Genomic DNA, 23,459 nt, shown 5'->3' on the forward strand with positions numbered 1-23,459 from the left:
CCTCCAATAATATATACCTGACAGGAAACCATACATTCTGCGGCCCCCAATAATATATACCTGACAGGAGCCCATACATTCTGCTGCCTCCAATAATATATACCTGACAGGATCCCATACATTCTCCTGCCTCCAATAATATATACCTGACAGGAGCCCATACATTCTGCTGCCCCCAATAATGTATACCTGACAGGAGCCCATACATTCTGCTGCCCCCAATAATGTATACCTGACAGGAGCCCATACATTCTGCTGCTTCCAATAATATATACCTGACAGGAGCTCATAGATTCTGCTGCCTCCAATAATATATACCTGACAGGAGCCCATACATTCTGCCGCCTTTAATAATATATACCTGACAGGAGCCCATACATTCTGCTGCCTCCAATAATATATACCTGACAGGAGCCCATACATTCTGCCGCCTTTAATAATATATAGCTGGTAGGAGTCTATAGATTGTTCTGTCGTCACTTGTGAGTGTAGAATGTATGGGCTGCAGTCAGGACCTGGAAGGAGACATTACATTCTAGGCTGAACAGACTCGGCACAGTGGATGAGATGCGGCCCCGCCTTTTCCGGTGACATCATTTCCTCCCAGGAGCCACTCCGATCTAGACGTTACTGTAGCACCACCGTGGAGGTCAGTTCCTCGTTTTCTTCATGTGGCGGTATCTTATCATTTACTACTGTGATTTATATGGAGGAGATAATTCATACATAAGTGGAAATTTACTACAAAGATGCAAGGCATACAAAATGCAATGGATATTGTCCCCAAGAAGTGGTGTATGGTGAGCTCCCTGTGTAGCTATAGCATTCCCATGATAACTGTGTTAGTTATGGTCGCAGGGGCACATCTCCCATAGATCTGGGGGGTCATTCATGTGTTATTGCTTGTACTGAATGTGCCATTTTCTGTTAGATTTTGGCCATTTGCTGTATTTCATTTTTGCCCCAATATTTTCGCAGATGGCCCTAAACCTTGTACGTACAATTGTAGCTGCTTGATTCATTATTAACATGTGGTTCTCAGCTCACATAGAACACAGGTGTGTCTTAGGGCACATTCATGCAGCTATGTTTATTTGACATCCTTTTTGTCATACCTTTTACCTCCTTTTTGTGTCCTTGTTTTTTCTTATCCCCTTTTAAAAAGTGATAATGGAGGAGGGTTGTTTGAGAGCTAGTGTCAATTGATAGAAGTTCATTCAGATGTACGTGTTTGTTCATATGTACAAAACAGGTAAGAGTGTCAGCAGTGTGTTGGATCGGATTTTCTTCCAGGGTTTGGTCAGTGTGCCTGTTTTTACCATCAGTGGTTTTCACATATTGATGAATTAATAAATTACAAAGCTTTTCTTATCCTTTGCATGTTAATTACAGACTGCGCAGTGATGCCATATGTGTGCTGTATGTGATTTCCACAGACTCATCAACCTTCAGTGGTAGTTATCATCTGTGATTCTGGTATTAAAAATGGACATGCCTCCATGATTCCCAAGTTCTGTTTATGTCAGTCATCTGTTAATGGAAATATAGGGGGCTTCCACATTACTGGTAACACACAGGCCCCAGAAAAGCGCTATGGATCCTCACCCCCCAAAACAAAATGCCCCCACAGTGTGCTTAAACCACATTTAGCTTCCATATGTTAGACATTTCTGTAGCATTAAGAGCCCGCCTAATTTACCTGTGCGTGTCTCCAGAAGCACGATCTGGACAGATTTGCAATTTTCACTTGGCAACATCCACTGCTGTTTGTTTCTCTTACACCCATGGAGTCAAAATGTTCAGTACTAATAGACCCGGACTGCTAATCTGCCCTTATGGGCAGCGATGTGGCACTGCTTGGTGAGGTCATCAGAGTTAAAGTAGTGGACAACCCCTTATCTCTATCTCGCTGGCTGTCTCTCTGGCTGTCTCTATGATGAGTAACTTGTGCTTTGGGGTGTCCTGTGGGCAGGTCTTTTCTTGCTCATCTGTCCTAGAGCACCATGTTAAGACCCTGTTGACAGTCCCGCCCCAGTGCACGGGCATATCATTTTCTCAGAGCTTTAAACACTGATTACACAAGAACCACAAGATGGATTTCTTCACCTCAGGTATCATATTAATTAGTCCAACAGCCCCAACATGACACTGCCTGTAGTTTACTTAGCAAAATCCTACTGACAGGTTCACTTTAACGGCTGTTTCACACTCTTGATGATTGCCAGAAAATCGGATTGTTTATGGTAATGACATTGATCAAACTCTGATCAGAGTTTAATTAGTGTCAGTTTCCTTTATCTGATTCTCTTGCATGAGAAAATCGAATCACACATGCGGAGAAGATGGAGAATTTAACTTCTCCATTGTCTGTGTCCGCGTAAATCAGGCTGTAGTTGAAAGGCGTTAAAGTGCAGTCCAATGTTTCACCCGGACCCATGGACTTGTACGGGTGCACGTGATCCAAATTCCAGAGCCACTTGCAACAGGCTGCAATTTTTTTTTTCCACAGACCCATTTGGTCTGTAGAAAACCATGCAGATCTGCACTTCCACATAGTATAACATTGGGCCGAGTGCTGTCTGATAAAATATCGGATAGCCCTAGACTGCGTTATATGGCAGTGTGAACGAACCCTTACTTTGTCAAACACATTCTCATGTGCTTCCTTCGATAGGAAATTAAGAGAAGTGGATGAGAAGCAGGTGAGAATGTCTTTGGCAAAATACCTACTTAGGGTCACGTGACAACTGCTTGAACCACCATAGTGGCCATAGTAAACCACGTGTGAACGGCCTCCATAGTAAGAAGTAGGGCGCTGGCCTCCATAGTAAGAAGCAGGGCCTACCACCTGGTAAAGCCAAATCCAAACATTACACTCTGTTAGTGTTCAGCTAGCTGCGCTGCTGACTAGAAATGTGCCCTTGGTCGAAATCCCCTTTAATAATGTGGGAGGATGGACTGAGTGTGTAAATTATAATTATTATAATATGCAGAAATCTTGCTTGTTTGTAATTGACCGAATACTTATTTTCCACCAAAATTTGAAAAAATAATTCTTTCCAAATCAGACAATGTGACTTTCACTTTTTGCAGTCTGATCCCTTATATAGCATAGAGATGCTATACACCCTGTCAGCGTTGCACAGGGAGACTTTACATTGATAGCGCACTGCACGTGATCAAAGTAACTTCCTGCTGCATGGTGACCCGGATGTCGTCATGACGATATCCGGGTCACCATGACAACCACCGGGCCCCAGACATCGCTTGACGACGGAGAGGAGGTAAGTATCGGCGCTTACCTCCCCTTGCTCCCAGAATGCTGTGATCGACTTCGATCGCAGCATTTCGGGGGGTTAATGTGCTTGGAGCCGTGCAGGACCGCTCCTAGCACATAGCACCAGGTGTAAGCTGTGACAATCAGCTGACACCCGGCGGCGATCGCACCGCTTGTGTTCGCACGCGATCACATTCTGCGTAATAGTATGTCCCTGGCCCAATAGGCCCAGGGCACAAGGATGTACTATTACTACAAACGTCAGAAAAGGGTTAATATGGTTTTCCGTAAACTATTCTAAAATAATTTGTTCTCCAAGTGTCAAAAAGAGCATTTTCTTTCCCTAGTCTCGCCATGTGGCTAAACAGTACTGTACAGCCACATGTGGGGTATTTCTACATGCAGTAGCAATTGTGTGACAAATCTTGGTACGAATTTTACCCATTTTCCCATATGAAAATGTAAAATCTGGGTCTAAAATAAAAGTTTTGTGTTAAAAATGTAATTATTTGAGGGCGTTGCTCTGCCGAGCATGTGAGCTTCCGCACTGCAGGAGAGCTCAGGGGACATCCGCCTGCATTCTACTCCACTGCGCCGCTGGGATCCGAAAACCAGTTTTAACTTCTTAACCACTAGACCATTTTCATTTTTTTCATTTTTGTCTTTTTCTCCTCTTCTTCCCAGACCCATAACTTTGTTATTTTTCCTTCAATATAGCCGTGTGAGGGCTTTTTTTTTTTGCGGGATGGCTTTTACTTTTGATGAAGCTGTGATCATCTGATCGCTTGTGCTACACATAGCAGGGCTTCAGCCCTGGTTTGTGTAGCAGAATTGATCATCTGGTATGAGCGCTGAACACGGGGCGGCGCGCTCATAGCAAATCAGCATGTGACAAGACGCCAATGGGTAGAGTTAGTGACCTGCTTCCGGCACGGGAATGTTAATTTCCGCTGTCAGAGATTGATGGCGGTATATAGCATGTTAACAGCCACGGGTGGATTGCGATTCCACCTGCAGTTGTTAGGGGTGCATGACAGAGGATCAGTTGTCTTGTGCCTGAAAAGATGCAGGCTCAGCACCGGAGCCCACATCAAAGGGGGAGACACGATATATGACTTACCTATACGTCATCTTGTGAAGGGGTTAATTCTCACCCAAATCAGTGAATATGAATAGCGGTACCAGAGCGCCAATAACAGGGCAAAAATATTAAAAGGACTGATTTATTAATACACACAACGCGTTTCGGTGGACACAGCCACCTTCATCAGGTGGCTGTGTCCACCGAAACGCGTTGTGTGTATTAATAAAGCAGTCCTTTTAATATTTTTAGTAATGAGAAAGCAAGCAAAGATATCTCCAGCAGGACCAGGGTTGTATATATCTTGTTAAAACTTCACTTTTAATTCCATGAATAAGGTTTAGCCGAAACGCGTTGGAATGTGCTGTACCTAAGAGCCGCTATATTGCTCATTCTGTAACTCATCCTTGGCTTTTATAATTTGAAATTAAAAGTGAAGTTTTAACAAGATATATACAACCCTGGTCCTGCTGGAGATATTTTTGCTTGCTTTCTCATTACTTGAACTTTGGTAGCCCGTGACCTGGGCGTCTCCGCTGCAAGACTTCGTTGGGACTGGATGAGTCTGGCTATTACATGGTGAGCTGACATACGTTTTCCCTTTCCCCTCGTTTTTTCATTTTTAATATTTTTGCCCTGTTATTGGCGCTCTGGTACCGCTATTCACATTCACTGATCGTCCCTTTCCCCCTGTTGGGGTGCGGTAGAGCTGCCTTTAATTTATTGTTCTTTCACCTGTGGGAGGAATTTAATTACAATTACTACCCTGGTTTTCCAAGCTGCGCTGCCCTAACCCCTCCGGAGCGCTGCCGGTTGTGTTGGTGAAGCTGGGTGTCCATCTCGGCCTTACATGCAACTAACCTGACCACGTGAACCACCACCGAGAGATCAGGATCTGTGAACGCCGCTGGAAATAGATGACAGCCACCAACAGAGCGGAGCTTGTGGAGCTTTACTCTGGGGTTGTGCAGAGGTGCACAACTTCATAAGGTTAGTAGCCATCCCCACACCCCTCTAAGAATTGCAATGCTGAGTCACCCATTGCGCCTTGTTCTCTCCTCTCTTTACAAATTCTCACCCAAATGACCCTTGTATTTAGCGTTACTGGTGAGCGGCATCTTCTTAGCCAGGGGAATTAGGAGGAAACAGCACGAGGCATCGTCCTCAGCATGCAGAGAGATCCAAGATGGCATCAACGCGCCTTCAGCACCTGGTACCAGAGCTGGAAAAGCTGTTGTAGCCAGTGCAGTGGTGAAACTGGCCAGCTTTACCAGAACTGCACCAGGCAGGAAAGTTCCCCCCCCCCCCCTCCCCCTGCACAAAATCACCCACATTACAAGGGGAAAACACTGATCACATTTTGGGGCCTATGGGGGGAGTCTAGAGACCGAGATATATTTCAAAGGAAATTCATCAAATTCTGTGCTCCCAAATCCAAATGCCCCCTCCCTTCTGAGTCCCACAGTGTGCATAAACCACATGTTTGGCATTTCTGTAGCGATGAGAGCCCTCATAATTTACAGGTGTATGTCTCCAGAAGCAGAAGCTGACCATAATGTACTTTGCATTACAACATACTGGGCAATACAATGGGAGATTTGCAATTGTCACTCTGCAACATCCACTGCTGCTTGTTTCTGGAAAACACCCATGGAGCCAAATCATCACTATACCTGTGGATAAATTCACAAAGATGTTTGGCGGCAGAAATTGTGACAAATTTGGTTCCATTTTTACCCATTTCCTCTTGTGAAAATGTTAAATCTGTGGCAAAAACAAAATTTTGTTCTAAAAATGTAATTATTTTTTCTTCAATGGCCAATGGTATAAAGTTCTGTGACACATCGTGGTGTCAATATGATCCTTGCACCCTTAGATAAATTCATTGAGAGCTGTAGTTTGTAAAATGGGGTCACTTATGGGTGGGGTTCAGTTGTTACTTCAGGGGGTCATGACACCCACAAATCATAACTGTAAAATCTGCACTATAGTATGGCACTCCATCCCTTCTGAGATTTGCACTGTACCCGATATGTTTTTCCCAATTACATGTTGGGTATTGGCATACTCAAGAGAAATTGCAACAGACTGAGGTAAATTTTTTTCCTATAATCCCTTATAAAACTTAAAAATTTGGGACTAAAGCAACATTTTAGTGGTAAAAATTAGGGCTGTGGAGTCGGTAAGCTAAACCTCCAACTCCGACTCCTCAATTTCCATGACACCGACTCCAAAATTTTGTGAGGCGCATGCAGTATCAACATGCTCACTGCACCCCTAGATGAATTTATTAGGGGGGGGGGGGTGTATTTTGTAAAATGAGGTAACTTATGGGGTAGGTTTGTTGTTTTGGCATCTCAGTGGCTCTTCCAATGTGTCATGGCATCCTCAAACCATTCCAACAAAATCTGAACTCCAATATGGCGCTTCTTCTATCCTGAGCTTTGCACTGTGCCTCAAAAGTTATTTTTGACGACGTATGGGGTATTTGCGTAATCAGGAGAAATTGCACAACAAAGTGTATGGTCCATTTTGCTCATTACCCTTCTGAAAATGAAGAATTTGGGGCAAAACCAACATTTTGTGCAGGAAAAATGTACATTTTCATTTTCACAATTCAACGTTGTGTAATTCTGTGAAGCACCTGGGAGTTGAAGGTGCTCACCACACATCTGTGTTCGGGAGAAAGTGGATTACAAATTATGGGGTCCATTTTCTTCTATTATCCCTTGTGAGGCAGTGACCAGGATCGTATACGAGGGACGTTATATATCCCCAAGAATATGTACAGAGACTTATTAAATCCATTGGAGTGCATTGCAGTCACAAACTCAGCTGCGGCTGCAATGCAGGAATGAAGGTGAGCATTGACCTGGTCAGGCTATCTGGCTAAGGCAGATTAAGTAAAACCTGGCAGGGCCTTCATTTCTTGGGGGAGGCTACAGGAAAGCAGTAGGGCGGCTTCCTCCCTCCAACCCGGGTTTTCCATTGGCTCTTGCCACAGGTCCTTTAAAACCCTGCATTAAGGATTAGTGTTGTTCAGTATTGGGACCTGTTAGAAACATAGCAGGAAAGTTTGGTGGGCCTGTGTGTAGCTGAACTTACGCCTGGGAAGGCCCTGCACTCGTCAGGCTCTGAGTGGCACGGCGCAGCTGTTGCCCACGGCTACCGTTGTTATGGACTTATGTTAACCCGGCTGCGAACCGGAGGACTTTCTGTTTTACCCGTGAGTGCTGAATAAAAGCTGCTTATGTTGGACTTGCTTGGGTCACTGCCTCAGTTACTGCACGGTGTGAACACCGCCACCTTACACCCTCATTATAAATTGGTCGCTAAAACAGTATTTTAGTGGGAAAAAAATAAAAAAATTTGTTTTCACATCAAAACGTTCCAAAGATTCGTGGATGGTAAAAATGCTCAGTACAGCCCTTGATGAAGTCCTTGAGCGGTCTAGTTTCCAAAATGGGGTCACTTGGGGGGAGGGTTCTGCTGTTTTGGCATGTCAGTGGCTCTGCAAATTCGACATGGTATTCACAATCTATTCCAGACAAATTTACGCTCCAAAAATCAAATGGCACTCATTTCTTTCCGAGCCCCATCATATACCCAAACAGCAGTTTTGACCATTGTAGTGGATTCTTGCTCAGTAGTAGGTAGTGTTCACACTGGCACTAGATTCTTGTATCAAAACAATGTGACGTTTATTCCATAGCACCAAATAACAAAACCATAGACACAAAATTCCTAGCCTTGTCTAGGCACTAACTAAACAAAATAGACCCTGGCTACACATACACGGCTGAGCCAGTCCCAGTTATATCAAACCAAAACGGCTGTTGTCCATAGCAATCACTTAATATTGCTGTTTGGTTCACATGGCCTATGCAGCACCTTCTCAGAGAGAGATTCTGGCTTGTCTCTCTCTCTAGCTCTAATACAAATCCACTCTGAATACCTTCTCCAGCTGACTGACTAAGGTGAACCCCTAGCTTGGTTAAATGCAGTGCTAGCTATGTGCACGTAATCAGAACCTATATTGCTAGGACTTAACCCTAGCCTACTTGGCTTTGCTACACCACATATGGGGTATCATCTCATTGTGGAGAAATAGTGTAAAAAATTATAGGGTACAAAACTACAAATTTGGGGCTAAATCCTCATTTTAGTGGAAAAAAAGAAATTTTTGCTTTCACATCCTCATTTTACAAAGTTTTGTGAAGCATTTATGGGTTCAAAATGTTCATCACACCCCTAGATGAATTTCATGATGGGTCTAGTTTTAAAAAATTGGGTCACGTATTGTGGATTTCTGCTTTTTTGGTGCCTCAAGGACAATGCAGATGCAATATAGTGTCTACAATCTATTCCAGACAAATTTACACTCCAAATACCAAATGTCGCTTCTTCCCTTTTTGAGCCCTTCCTTTTGTTCTAAATAGAACTTCTTGACTACATTTGAGAGGGAGAAGGTATTCAGAGAGTGAGTGTAGGTCAAGGAGTTTGAGATTTCTGTGAGGTTGTGCAAGTTTGTGGAGTGGGGATTGTGGACCTGGAGAGGAGAGGGAAGAAAATGTGAGTAGGTTGTGGTTGGAACAGCGGCGGGAAAAGATGATCTCCAATGTGTGGAGATTGTGACTGGGGTCAGAAAACCATTGCACAAGGCTGGAGGAGGAAGTGAGGGATAGAAGCTTGGAGACAGATAAGTGGGAAGTATCATTGGGGATGTTGAAGTCATCCATGATAGTGGGGATGTCAGCGGAAAGGAAATGAAGTGGTCAAAGAAGGTGGTGGCTGGTCCCGGGGGGCGGTAAATGACAGCCATTTGGAGTTTGAAGGGAGCGTAGCTGCTCACACAATATACCTCAAAAGAGGGCAGATTAATTGGAGGGTGGCAGTGGGATATGAGTGAAGGAGCACTTATCTGACTAGAGAAAACCTTCTCCTCCACCATGCTTGCCATTGGAGCGAGGGGTGTGAGAAAGATGGAATCTACCGTATGAAAGTGCAGCTGGGGATGCTGTGTCAGAGGGGGTGAGCCAGGTTTCGGTGATGCCGAGGAAGAAGAGTTTGTTAGTAATGAAAAGATAATGGATGTAGGAAAGTTTGTTGCACAAGGAGCGAGCTTTTCATAGAGCTTCTATTAGTGGAACTGGGGGAGCAGGGGCTGGGCGGATGGGTATAAGGTTTGAAAGGTTGCGAGAGTTTGTGACAGATTGTGGATAGGAGGCAGCAGTGACTGTGGGGACGTGCGGAGGAGAGCCAGGATTTGGAGAGATATCGCCAGCAGTCAGAAGGAGCTGGGAAAGTGTTAGCAAGTGGGAGCAGGAGAGGCCGTGAGGTGGCTGTCTTTGTTTGGAGACACAGGAGTGAATATTGAGGAGAAGGTGAGATGATTGGGGGGAGTATGGAAGGAGAGATGAAGAGTTCCTTAACCCCTTTAAAGTCCATGAAGTACTAATACTCGTCTGTGCCCTGGGACATAAGAGCCTGACCCGTATTAGTACGTCATCACGATCGCGCGCGCACACAGGCTGTGCGGGTGCGATCTCCGCCGGGTGTCAGCTGATAGTACCGGGTGTCACCTGTGACAATGTGCAGGAGCGGTCCCGCACCGCTCCCGGCACTTTAACCCCCGCAATGCTGTGATCGAAGTCGATCGCAGCATTGCGGTGGCTAAGGGGAGGTGATCGGGATACTCGCCTCCTCTTCCGGCCTCCAGCGCTGTCTGCCGCGGCTTCCCGGATGTTGCCATGACGACCCGATGTCGTCATGACGACCCGATGTCGTCATGACAACATCCGGGTCACCAGACAGCAGGAAGATTGTTTCGTCATGCGCAGTGCATGACCAAACAATCTTCTCACTGTGCAGCGCTGACTGTCTGCATGGCACAGGGATGGTGCTCCATCCCTATGCTATACAGGCGATCAGAATAAAAAAACACCAACGTTACTTACCGGTAGCCGGTTTTTCCAGAGCCCATGACAGCACACCTGAGAGAGGATCCGCCCTTCAAGGACAGGAAACCATCTGAAATAAAAGGGCGGCACCTCTCCCTTACTTCAGTTGGTTACAGAGCATTGAGAGGACCTCTGTAAAACAGGAGTTATAAACAAAATCCAACACCATATCACATAGCACCCAACACACCTGCACACCCGAGGGTGAGAGAAAAGGGAGGGGAATATACGGGTGCTGTCATGGGCTCTGGAAAAACCGGCTACCGGTAAGTAACCTTGGTGTTTTCCCTTCCCCCATGACAGCACACCTGAGAGAATTTTGGAGAAAGAAACACCTTAGGGAGGGACCACCGCCTGTAGCACCCTTCTACCAAAGGTCAAGTCAGACAGGCAGGATAGATCCAAACGGTAGTGTTTGAAAAAGGTAGATGGTGACGACCAAGTAGTGGCCTTACAGATTTGATCTATCGATACCTCTGCTTTCTCTGCCCAGGAGGTAGCCACAGCCCTGGTGGAGTGAGCCTTGATGCCGTCAGTAATCAGGGTGTTACTTGAAGAGTAAGCTAAACAAATGGCCTCCCTAATCCATCTGGCTATTGTTGCTTTTGTTACCCCATACCCCTTCCTACTCCCCTGGAAGGCTACGAACAAGGACTGACTACGCCTCCACTAGCTAGTGACTTCCATGTATTGCAACATAGCCCTTCTGACATCAAGATTATGAAACTTTTGTTCCCTTGAGTTCTTTGGGCTGTTACAAAAGGAGGGCAGAACAATCTCCTGAGATCTTTGAAATTTTAGTGCAACCTTAGGAAGGTAGGCTTTATCAGGTCTCAGAACTATTCTATCCTCAAATATTTGCGTATATGGAGGATTTATGCACAGGGCCTGTAGATCACTTACCCTACGGGCTGATGTTAGAGCTACCAAAATAATAGTTTTGAACGTTATATATTTTGCTGACAAGCCCTGAACTGGTTAAAAGGGCTCCATGGTTAGTGCGTCAAGTACTAAATTTAGGTCCCATGGAGGAACTTTGGGAATTGAGACTGGCCTAGATCTACCGCAAGATTTAATGAATCTTGTAACCCATTTATTTGCTGCGAGGTTATGGTTATATAACGCACCTAAGGCAGAAACCTGGACCTTAAGTGTACTGGTAGCTAGGCCAAACTCAAACCCCTTCTGTAAAAACTCCAGTATTGAATTAATTGGTGTTTTTTGGCTTAACGGTTTCCCCAGGAACTGCAAAAACTTCCTTCACGTTCTACCATAGATCTTGGTGGTTATAGGTTTCCTACTTTTTAACAGGGTAGACACTAACCCTGATGAAAACCCTTAGCAGCATGGAATTTGAGAGGGCAATATTGAGGAGCAAAGTGGAAACCCTTCACTTGAGAATGGAATACTGGTCCCTGAGCTAGAAGGTCCGGGGTTTCCGGTAGGATCCATGGGTCTGACTGTGACATCATCGCCAACAGGGAGAACCATGGTCTTTTTGGCCAGAAGGGGGCTATGAGTATCACTCTCGCTTGATCTTTCTCACCACTAAAGGTATCATGGCTATTGGTGGAAATGCATAGGCCAGCTTGAAGCTCCAGGAAATTTGGAGAGGATCTATTGCCCAAGGGTTCCCCCTTGTGTCTAGAGAGCAGAATTTCTCCACCTTCCTGTTGTCTTTGTCGGCGAACAGATCTATCTCTGGTAGACCCCACAGCTGTACTATCTGATGGAACACAGTGGGGTTCAGGGCCCATTCCCCTTGCCTCAACTTGTTGCGGCTTAGAAAGTCTGCTTTCGTGTTGTCTATGCCCCGTATGTGTAGCGCCGTGAGAGAGAGGAGATTTTTTTTCTGCTACTTGAAAAAGCCTGCTTACTGCCTCCAGAAGAGAATAAGATTTTGTTCCCCCCTGGTGGTTTATGTAGGCCACAGTGGTTCTGTTGTCCGACATAACCCGGACATGGTGACCCTGGAGTAGAGGGAGGAAGCCTTCTAAAGCATTCCTCACCGCCCATAGCTCTCTTAAATTTGACGACCCCTTTTTTTTCCCAGAACGACCAAGGGCCTTGAATCATATGATCTTTCAGGTGAGTGCCCCACCCCGAGTTGCTTGCATCGGTCGTGATGATATCTTGTACCGGCGTGTCCCACTGGACCCCCCGAGACAAATTTGACCTGCTTGTCCACCACAAGAGGGCGTTCCTGGTTTGCAAGGAGAGATGAACCTTTCCTTTTAAATGCCCTCTTAACAACTTTTGTGCTGACAAGATTTCCCACTGAAGGTTTCTTGTGTGAAATTGGGCCCACTTGACCGCCGGAATGCAAGACGTTAGGGTTCCCAACAGGGACATAGCCTCCCTTAGGGACATAACTGGAGTGTGTATGGCTGCCAACACCACATTCGTGACTTTGTCTATCTTGCTGTCGGGTAGAAGACAAGTCTGACACTCTGAATTTAGTGTAAACCCCAAAAAGGCCTGAATCCTTGCGGGTTCTAGTCTTGATTTCTTGCCATTGATCATCCAGCCCAAGCTCTGCAAGACCGCTATGACCTGATTCAGATGTGAAACGCAGTGTTCCTCTGAATCCCCCACTATAAGGAAGTCGTCCAGATAGGGTATTATGATTGTATACTGGATGCGGAGAAAGGCTGTTATCTCTGCTATCAGCTTGGTAAATACCCTTGGAGCAATTGACAACCCGAAGGGAAGAGCTTGGAACTGGAAGTGTCTGAGGCTCCCCTGAATGTAAAGAGCAACTCTCAGATACTGTTGATGACCTGGGAAAATCGGGACGTGATAGTATGCGTCTTTGAGATCTATCACTGCCATGAAACAATTGTGGGAAAGAAGCTTTATTGTAGAGTTTATTGACTCCATTTTGAACGTACTGTTGCTGACAAACCGGTTGAGGCCCTTTAAATTTATAATAGTCCTGAACGACCCGTCCGGTTTTCTTATCAAAAAGAGAGGGGAATAAAATCCCCTTCCTTTTTGACTGTCCGGCACCTCGCATAGTACCTGCTTGTCCACTAGGCTCAAAATCTCCGATTCCAGGGCCCGCTGTTCTTCTGGGGATTTTCTCACCGGAGTTATCAAAAACGAACCGCCTGGCCGTTGAAGGAATTGAATCCTTAGTCCTTCCCTCACTATGTCGAGGACCCAGGGACTGGAGGAAATTTTTTCCCAGGCACGAAGAAAAAAGGACAGTCTTTCTCCCACCTGTGGCCTGGCGTCATTGTGGAGGTTTCTTGGGGGCAGCGGAGGAACCGCTGAACATGTAACCAGACTCTTTTCTGTTCTTAAAGTCCCATTTCCTTTTTTCTCCCGGGGGGCGACCTCTACTAAATTTTCCCCTCCGAAAATAGGTTTTCCTGGCATCCGCCGAAACCCCAGGGAATCTACCCTTTCTGTCACTTGCTCTTTCAAGGACCTCGTCCAATTTTTTTCCAAAAAGAAATTGGCCGTCACAGGGGATAGAGCACAGTCTAGCTTTTGATTGCAAGTCCCGAGGGCATCCTTTAAGCCACAGAGCTCGTCTAGCCGCGTTCGATAACCCAGCCGACCTAGCTGCCAGTTTCACTGAGTCAGCGGAGGTATCTGCTAGGAAGGCAGCTGCACCATGTAGCAGGGGGAGACTGTTTAATATTTTCTCCCTTGAGGTCTTTTTATTTTTTAGCTGATCTTCCAGCTGCCACAACCATACCATAAGGGAACGAGCTGTACATGTTCCAGCAGTGGCTGGCTTAAGACCCCCTGCTGCGGATTCCCAGGCATGTTTTAAAAAGGAATCCGCCTTCTTGTCTAAGGGGTCACTAAGCACCCCCGTATCCTCAAGAGGAAGTGCCGATCTTTTTGAAGACCTAGAGACTGCTGCGTCGATTCTTGGCACCTTGTCCCAGACCTCCAAGTCTTTTAGAACAAAGGGATACCTTCTCTTTGAAGATGAAGGCAAGGCCCCCACTTTCTCAGGCTTCTTCCATTCTCTATTAATGAGAGCCTGGACTCTAGCATTCACTGGGAAGGTACGTTTTTTCTTTTCCTCCAACCCCGCAAACCTGATATCCTCTAGGGACTTAATGGGCTTATCTTCTTTCAACCCCATAGTGGTCCTGACAGCCTTCACCAATTTGTCTGTGTCTTCTACTGGAAAACACGGTCTCCCCTCCCTATCGCTGTCTGAAGAGGAGGAGGATGAGGACCCACTATGGCCCTGTCCCTTCGACAACACAGAGGAACCAGAGTCAGGGGAAAGATCAGAAATTATTTTTTTCTTTTTCTTCAGGAGTGCTTTAAGGGAGCCCTCTACCTCCGATCTAATGACCGATCTGAGGCTAGCTGCAAAATCCGGGGGTTCCCTCACATATGGTTTTTTGAACGCAGTCTGAGCAGAGCTCCTTCTGCCAGTCTATCACTAGAGGGCACTTGCAAATAGCGCATTCTCTGTTCCGCTTCTTGGCGGTTGCCTTCCCGGGCTCCTCCTGGTGATTAAAACACACAGTAGGACCCGTTAACAAAATATATATATATATATATATATATATATATATATATATATATATATATATATATATATATATATATATATATATATATATATATATATATATATATATATATATATATATATATATATATATATATATATATATATATATATATAGTGACATTCACGAAGATCACTCACCCCGCCATTGCAGATACCGGAATTGGAGGTTTTTTCAGGATAAGCGACTTCCTGGAGACCAAGGAGTCCTGAGATGCTTTACCCCTCTGACTCGGACCACCAGTGCTCCTCCTACTGGACCCTCTGGACCGGCGAGCAGATGAAGATGGCGATGCAGGCGGTGGCGACTGTGGCTGTGGTGACAGCTGCTGTTGCTCCATGTCCGACATGTTGATGAGCAACCTCCTGACCTCAGGTGCTCCCTTTTATGGGAGACTGGATGAGGTCACCACCTGCTGGTCCCTGCGGTCTCCGTCCGGTATCCAAACCCCTCCCCCTAACCGCCATCCACCTCCTGCAACCGTCGCCAGCGCTTTCGTGATGCCGGCCGGCATTATGCAGGGCGCCGCCATCTTTTTTACGCCGCCGCCCCTACCCGGCGTGCCCCACACCGCGACGTCAGAGGCACGTGACCGTTCACATGGGCGGCCGGGGGAGGGTGGCGTGGCGGTGTCCGGAAGTCCAGGACCTCTGCACCGCCTGCGCCAGCACGTGCGACAGGTCCCCGGGGAACCTTCGGACGGCTCTTCCAGCACCTGAAGGCCGGCGCCACGGACTGCAGCCCGCTCTTCCAGCGCCGGGACAGGCCTGGGTAGGTGTTCTTCCTATGGCAGCCGCCTGATATTCCATGAGGCTTCCTATCATGGACAGGGCGGATCCTCTCTCAGGTGTGCTGTCATGGGGGAAGGGAAAAGTGAAAGTCTCAGAAAGTGAAAAAAAAATGTTTTAAAAAATTGTAAAAATATTAAAAAAATCCACCAAAAATAAAAATAGAATGTACGCATCAATAAATAATACTATGGAAAAAACAAACAAACAATAAAAGTACACATATTTGATATCGCCGCGTCCATAACGACCTGACCTATAAAACTGTCCCACTAGTTAACCCCTTCAGTGAACACGGTAAAAAATAAAAATAAAAAACTAAGCAAAAAACAATGCTTTATCATCATACCACAAAACAAAAAATGGAATAACACGCGATCAAAAAGACAAATATAAATAAAAATGGTACTGCTGAAAATGTCATCTTGTCCCGCAAAAAACAAGCCGCCATACAGCTCCATCATCCGAAAAATCAAAAAGTTATAGCTCTCAGAATAAAGCGATGCAAAAAAATAATTTTTTCTATAAAATAGCTTTTATTGTGTAAAAGCGCCAAAACATAGAAAAACGATATAAATGTGGTACCGCTGCAAAGGTACTGACCCGAAGAATAAAGCTACCTTATCAATTTTACCACACGCGGAGTAGAATAAAAAAATGTAAAAAAAAAAAAACAATTCCTGAATTGTTGGTTTTTGTTTATTCTGCCTCCCAAAAGCTGGAATAGAAAGCGATCAAAAAATGTCACGTGCCTGAAAATGGCACCAATAAAAACGTCAACTCATCCCGCAAAAAACAAGCCGTCACATAACTCTGTAGGCCAAAATATGGAAAAAATTATAGCTCTCAAAATATGGCGATGCAAAAACTAGATTTTACAAAAAAATTCATCTTTTATTGTGTGACAGCTGTCAATCATAAAAACCCGATATCATTCTGGTATCTCTGTAGTTGCACCGACCCGAAGAATAAGGTCGTCTAATCACTTATACCGCACTAGGAACGACGTAACAAATAAACGCTAGGGCTGGGGTTGGGGTAAGGGTTGTGCTAGGATAGGGTTAGGATTGGGGTTAGGTTTTTTTTTTTCTTTTAAAAGTAAAAAAAAAAGATGACGATATGGCAACTAGTGTTGAACGCAAGTGCTCGCTACTTGAGTTTGCATCGGGTCCTCGGGTATGCATTGAGTATCGCGGGTGCTCGAGTCTACGCCCCATATGCTTCGTGGCCAAAAAAAACCTTGCCGGGATTGCCTGCCATGCACGAGCGATCCCCCGCATGTTTTTTTTGGGGTGTCTAATAACCGTGAAACATGCGGGCGGGGACTCTAGCATGTCACTTGAGCACCCTTGATACATGGTGCATACCTGAATACCTGATGCAAACTTAAGTAGCGAGCACTTGCGCTCAAGACTAATGACAACTTATTCAATATGATGACCTAATGTCATCAAATTCTGTGTCGTACCTCTGGGTTCAAAATGTTCACTATACCCCTTGATAAAATCCTTGAGGGGTGTAGTTTCCAAAATGGGGTCACTTGTGGGGGGGTTTCCACTATTTAGGCACATCAGGGGCTCTCCAAACGCGACATGGCGTCCGCTCTCGATTCCAGCTGATTTTGCGTTCAAAAAGTCACACAGTGCTCCTTCCCTTCTGAACTCTGCCGTGCGCCCAGACACTGTATTTTCCCCACATATGGGGTATTGGTGTACTCAGGAGAAATTGCACAAAAGTTTTTTTGGGTCCATTTTCTCCTCTTACCCTTGTGAAAATAAAAAAAAATTGGGGCTAAAACATCATTTTTATGGAAAAAGTTTTATTTTTTTTATTTTTTTTTTTTATTTTCACGGCTCCGTGTTATAAACTTCTGTAAAGGACTTGGGGGTTCAAGGTGCTCACCACACATCTAGATAAGTTCCCTGAGGGGTCTAGTTTCCAAAATGGTATCACTTGTGGGGGGTTTCCACTATTTAGGCACATCAGGGGCTCCCCAAATGCAACATGGCGTCCGCTAATTATTCAAGCAAATTTTACATTCAAAAAGTCAAATGGCGCTCCTTCCCTTCCGAACCCTGCCGTGCGCCCAAACAGTGGTTTTCCCCCCACATATGGGGTATCTGCTTACTCAGGAGAAACTGCACAACAAATTTTGGGTCCATTTTTTCCTGTTACCCCTGCGAAAATAAAAAAAACTTGGGTCTAAAATAACATTTTTGTGAAAAAAGTTAAATGTTAATTTTTTTTCTTCCACATTCCAAAAATTCCTGTGAAGCACCTGAAGGGTTAATAAAGTTATTGAATGTGGTTTTGAGCACCTTGAGGGGTGCAGTTTTTAGAATGGTGTCACTTTTGGGTATTTTCTGTCATAAAGACCCCTCAAAGTGACTTTAAACATGATGTGGTCCCTAAAAAAATGGTTTTGTAAATTTTGTTGGAAAAATGAGAAATCGCTGGTCAACTTTTAACCCTTATAGCTCCCCAATAAAAAAAAAATTCCTTTTTTTTCACAAATAAACGCAAGTGATATCGAAGAAATTTTACCACTATCATGAAGTACAATATGTCACGAAAAAAACAGTCTCAGAATCAGGGGGATTCGTTGAAGTGTTCCAGAGTAATTACCTCATAAAGTGACAGTGGTCAGAATTGTAAAAATTGGCCTGGTCATTAACTTGCAAACCACCTTGGGTTGTAAAGGGGTTAATAGGTGTAGGGATTAGGGGGTTTAGTAGAAAGTGGAGGACTATAGGGGAGAGAGCAAAAACAAAACAGAAACATTGTTTACTTTGCCTGGGTATCCTGTTTCCTTCTGTTCCCCTCAGGTTAAATTCAGTATTAATTCAATGCCACACTTGTATGAATCACACTTGGTGAATTCACACTGGCCAGACTATGTCACCAGACTTAGACTTCACAATATATATGCTAGCAAATCCATTCAGCTGTTAAGCAGAGGGGAGAGGTGGAATAAGTATATACACTGCTCAAAAAAATAAAGGGAACACTCAAATAACACATCCAAGATCTGAATAAATGAAATATTCTCATTGAATACTTTGTTCTGTACAAAGTTGAATGTGCTGACAACAAAATCACACAAAAATCATCAATGGAAATCAAATTTATTAACCAATGGAGGCCTGGATTTGGAGTCACCCCCAAAATTAAAGTGGAAAAACACACTACAAGCTGATCTAACTTTGATGTAATGTCCTTAAAACAAGTCAAAATGAGTCTCAGTATTGTGTGTGGCCTCCACGTGCCTGTATGACCTCCCTACAACGCCTGGGCATGCTCCTGATGAGGTTGCAGATGGTCTCCTGTGGGATCTCCTCCCAGACCTGGACTAAAGCATCCGCCAACTCCTGGACAGTCTGTGGTGCAACGTGACATTGGTGGATGGATCGAGACATGATGTCCCAGATGTGCGCAATCGGATTCAGGTCTGGGGAACGGGCGGGCCAGTCCATAGCTTCAATGCCTTCATCTTGCAGGAACTGCTGACACACTCCAGCCACATGAGGTCTGGCATTGTCCTGCATTAGGAGGAACCCAGGGCCAACTGCACCAGCATATGGTCTTACAAGGGGTCTGAGGATCTCATCTCTGTACCTAATGGCAGTCAGGCTACCTCTGGTGAGCACATGGAGTGCTGTGCGGCCCTGCAAGGAAATGCCACCCCACACCATTACTGACCCACTGCCAAACCGGTCATGCTGAAGGATGTTGCAGGCAGCAGATCGCTCTCCACGGCGTCTCCAGACTGTCACGTCTGTCACATTTGCTCAGTGTGAACCTGTTTTTATCTGGGAAGAGCACAGGACGCCAGTGGCGACTTTGCCAATCCTGGTGTTCTGTGGCAAATGCTAAGCGTCCTGCACGGTGTTGGGCTGTGAGCACAACCCCCATCTGTTGATGTCGGGCCCTCATACCACCCTCATGGAGTCGATTTCTAACCGTTTCTGCAGACACATGCACATTTGTGGCCTGCTGAAGGTCATTTTGCAGGGCTCTGGCAGTGCTCTTCCTGTTCCTCCTTGCACAAAGGCGGAGGTAGCAGTCCTGCTGCTGGGTTGTGGCCCTCCTATGGCCCCTTCCACGGCTCATGGTGTACTGCACTGTCTCCTGGTAGCGCCTCCAGCCTCTGGACACTGCGCTGACAGACACAGCAAACCTTCTTGCCAAAGCTCACATTGATGTGCCATCCTGGATGAGCTGCAATACCTGAGCAACTTCTGTGGGTTGTAGAGTCCATCTCATGCTACCACGAGTGTGAAACACACAACCTACATTCAAAAGTGACCAAAACATCAGCCAGAAAACATTAGTACTGAGATGTGGTCTGTGGTCCCCACCTGCAGAACCACTCCTTTATTGAGGGTGTCTTCATAATTGGCAATAATTTCCGTTTATAGTCTATTCCATTTGCACAAGAGCATGTGAAATTGATTGTCAGTCAGTGTTGCTTCCTAAGTGGACAGTTTGATTTCACAGAAGTTTGATTTACTTGGAGTTATATTCTGTTAAAGTGTTCCCTTTATTTTTTTGAGCAGTGTACTTAGATACTGTCCCTGCTATCCCTAATATCTCCCGCCTGTGATGCCCAGGGTCGGAGATACCTTGAAAATTGGGAATCTCATAATTTTATGAAACTAAAGCCACATCCCTTGACCATTCCTGTTTAGAATCATCAAGGGGAGCTTTTAGGGTGTAACTTAGGAGCTAATAAAAACACAAGGCAAGTTATGATGTGTTCAATGCTAAGGAACATACATACCTGTGTAGGCTTGATCCCCGTTCACCAGACGTTCCTCGATTGGATTGCTTCCGTCCGCTAAACTTTGCAATCTCTGTGACCAGTGTTTAGTAAGTTTCTGTTGTTAATTCTTTTATTTTATGTAATTGTATATGCTGTATTGTTTTGTTCCTTTTGTAAAATCTTTTGTATATTTTTATAAACACTGCCTATCTTTCTGGATTAAATATGAAATTCAATAATTCTGTTCCTGTTGTTCTATAAATCGCACTCCTGAAAGACACATGCTACGTGTAACGGGCGTCCAATCGGCCTGTAATTGATTGGTGCTGGCAGCTATTCTTTCTTAGGTTATTGTGGAGTTGACAGGGACCGTATAGAAGTATATACTTACTCCATGCGTTGGAATATGAGGGGTATGTACCATACGCTTACTGTTAGTTCTCCAATAACCGGCATATTAGCAGAAACTTCCTGCGGCCTCCACTGTTAATAGTCTGTCGATTGCGTAATTATACTGATGATAGGTGGCAACAGAGGCATTCGTGACAAAAAGGTAACCTACCCACCCCCAGCTGTGATCTATATCAAATCTGTGGTAGATATGGGATCTGCGTGACTCGCCCCACCCCCCCACCCCCATTGCCCCATTGGCTTTGATCTTTGACACCTTCTAATATCCTAATAATATAAAATTTCATTTGAAAAATGATGCAGATGTAAAGTAGACATATGGGAAATGTTATTTATAAATTATTTTGAACAAAATGACTGTTTTAAGGATATAAAAATGTAACCCCTTTACAACCCAAGGTGGTTTGCACATTAATAACCAGGCCAATTTTTACAATTCTGACCACTGTCACTTTGAGGTAATTACTCTGGAACGCTTCAACGTATACCCCTGATTCTGAGAATGTTTTTTCGTGACATATTGTACTTCATGATTGTGGTAAAAAAATTTTCGATATCACTTGCGTTTATTTGTGAAAAAAACTGAAATTTGGTGAAAATGTTGAAAATTTTGCAATTTTCAAACTTTGAATTTTTATGGCTTTAAATCAGAGAGATATGTCACACAAAATAGTTAATAAATAACATTTCCCACATGGGTCATTCCACATCAAGTGGACCAGTTTTAAAAATCGTCCCCACTCGACCTTCTCCGATTTTGTTGAAAATTTATAAGGATGTACATGTATGTTTGAAAAGAGGTTCTGTAAATTTTTAGGGCCAGTCCTCAAATACATTGGGCATTGTTGACCTTTCACTGGAGGTTCCACCAAGCCTGCGGCTTCAGCTAAGAGGATTTTGCAAACTTTGGCACATAGCCATTAGAGTTCTATACTGGCTATGATGCTGAAATTTGGCATACTAGCTCAACTTTTGCTGCTAAACACGATAAAATTATTACCGGCTATGACAAAACAATAGTTCGGCCGCAATTTTGTGTCAAAGTAGCTTGTAAAACGCGTCGCATAAAATTTATGCCAAACTTTGCCCATATATAACTCAAGACCTAAAACCAATAGTAACTGGTGCTTTGCCCTGTACACCAAACATCTACATGACTTTGCATTGCTGCAATATCACGGTCAAATCATATGTATTTGTGGAAATATTCACACCCACATATGATGAAAAACTTAAAAAAACAGAATTTTACCTATTTTTAGGTCACATTTCTCAAAAAGGGTACCCCTAAAATATATTAATTCTGATATCATTAGAAAGAGCACATTTTTCTCTACAAGGATCATTGTTTTGTTTTTTTTTTACATCAGCACAATTTTGGAGCCAATTTTTTTTTTTTTATTAGGGAACTATAAGAGTTAAAAGTTGACCAGCGATTTCTCATTTTTCCAACAAAATTTACAGAAAATACCCCAAAATGACACCATTCTAAAAACTGCACCCCTCAAGGTGCTCAAAACCACATTCAAGAACTTTATTAACCCTTCAGGCGCTTCACAGGAATTTTGGAATGTGGAAGAAAAAAATTAACTTAACTTTTTTCACAAAATTTTTTCTTTAGACCCAATTTTTTTTTATTTTCACAGGGGTAACAAGAAAAAATGGACCCCAAAATTTGTTGTGCAATTTCCCCTGGGCATGCGTGGAGAAAAAACACTGTTTGGGCGCACGGCAGGGCTCGGAAGGGAAAAAGCGCCATTTGACTTTTTGAATGTAAAATTTGCTTGAATAATTAGCGGATGCCATGTTGCATTTGGAGAGCCCTTGATGTGCCTAAACAGTGGACACCCCCCACAAGTGACACCATTTTGGAAACTAGACCTCTCAGGGAACTTATCTAGATGTGTGGTGAGCACCCTGAACCCCCAGGTGCTTCACAGACGTTTATAACATGGAGCCGTGAAAATAAAAAAATCAAACTTTTTCCACAAAAATCATGTTTAAGCCCCAATTTTTGTATTTTCACAAGGGTAAGAGGGGAACATGGACCCCAAAAACTTTTGTGCAATTTCTCCTGAGTACGCCAATACCCCATATGTGGGGAAAATAGTGTTTTGGCGCACGGCAGAGTTCAGAAGGGAAGGAGCACTGTGTGACTTTTTAAACGCAAAATCGGCAGGAATCGAGAGCGGACGCCATGTCGCGTTTGGAGAGCCCCTGATGCGCCTAAATAGTGGAAATCTCCCACAAGTGACCTCATTTTGGAAACTACACACCTCAAGGATTTTATCATAGTGAACATTTTGAACCCAGAGGTACGACACAGAATTTGATAACATTAGGTCATCATATTGAATAAGTTGTCATTAGTCTTGAGTGCAAGTGCTCGCTACTTGAGTTTGCATCGGGTACTCGGGAATGCACCATGTATCAAGGGTGCTCAAGTGACATGCTAGAGTCCCTGCCCGCATGTTTCACGGTTATTAGACACCCAAAATAAAACATGCGGGGATCGCTCATGCATGGCAGGCAATCCCCGCAATGTTTTTTTGGCCGCAAAGCATATAGGGCGGATACTCGAGCATGTCACTCGTGCACCCACGATACTCAATGCATACCCGAGCACCCGATGC

General features: G+C 44.4%; 1 protein-coding gene across 5 annotated transcripts in view; it reads left to right on the forward strand.

The window, feature by feature from the left end:
* Positions 1–534: 534 nt before the first annotated feature.
* The window catches only part of ATPSCKMT (ATP synthase c subunit lysine N-methyltransferase), a 182,619-nt gene continuing 159,694 nt past the window's right edge, over positions 535–23,459 (forward strand). For 3 of the 5 annotated variants that reach the window (XM_073678369.1, XM_073678361.1, XM_073678368.1), the window contains exon 1: positions 535–649. The gene's annotated coding sequence lies outside the window, so the exon portion shown is untranslated. The other 2 variants (XM_073678364.1, XM_073678362.1) reach the window with 2 other exon arrangements.

The sequence above is a fragment of the Phyllobates terribilis genome, unplaced genomic scaffold, assembly GCF_046119375.1.
Source record: "Phyllobates terribilis strain yellow unplaced genomic scaffold, ASM4611937v1 Scaffold_4__5_contigs__length_816908805, whole genome shotgun sequence".
Classification (NCBI taxonomy): domain Eukaryota; kingdom Metazoa; phylum Chordata; class Amphibia; order Anura; family Dendrobatidae; genus Phyllobates; species Phyllobates terribilis.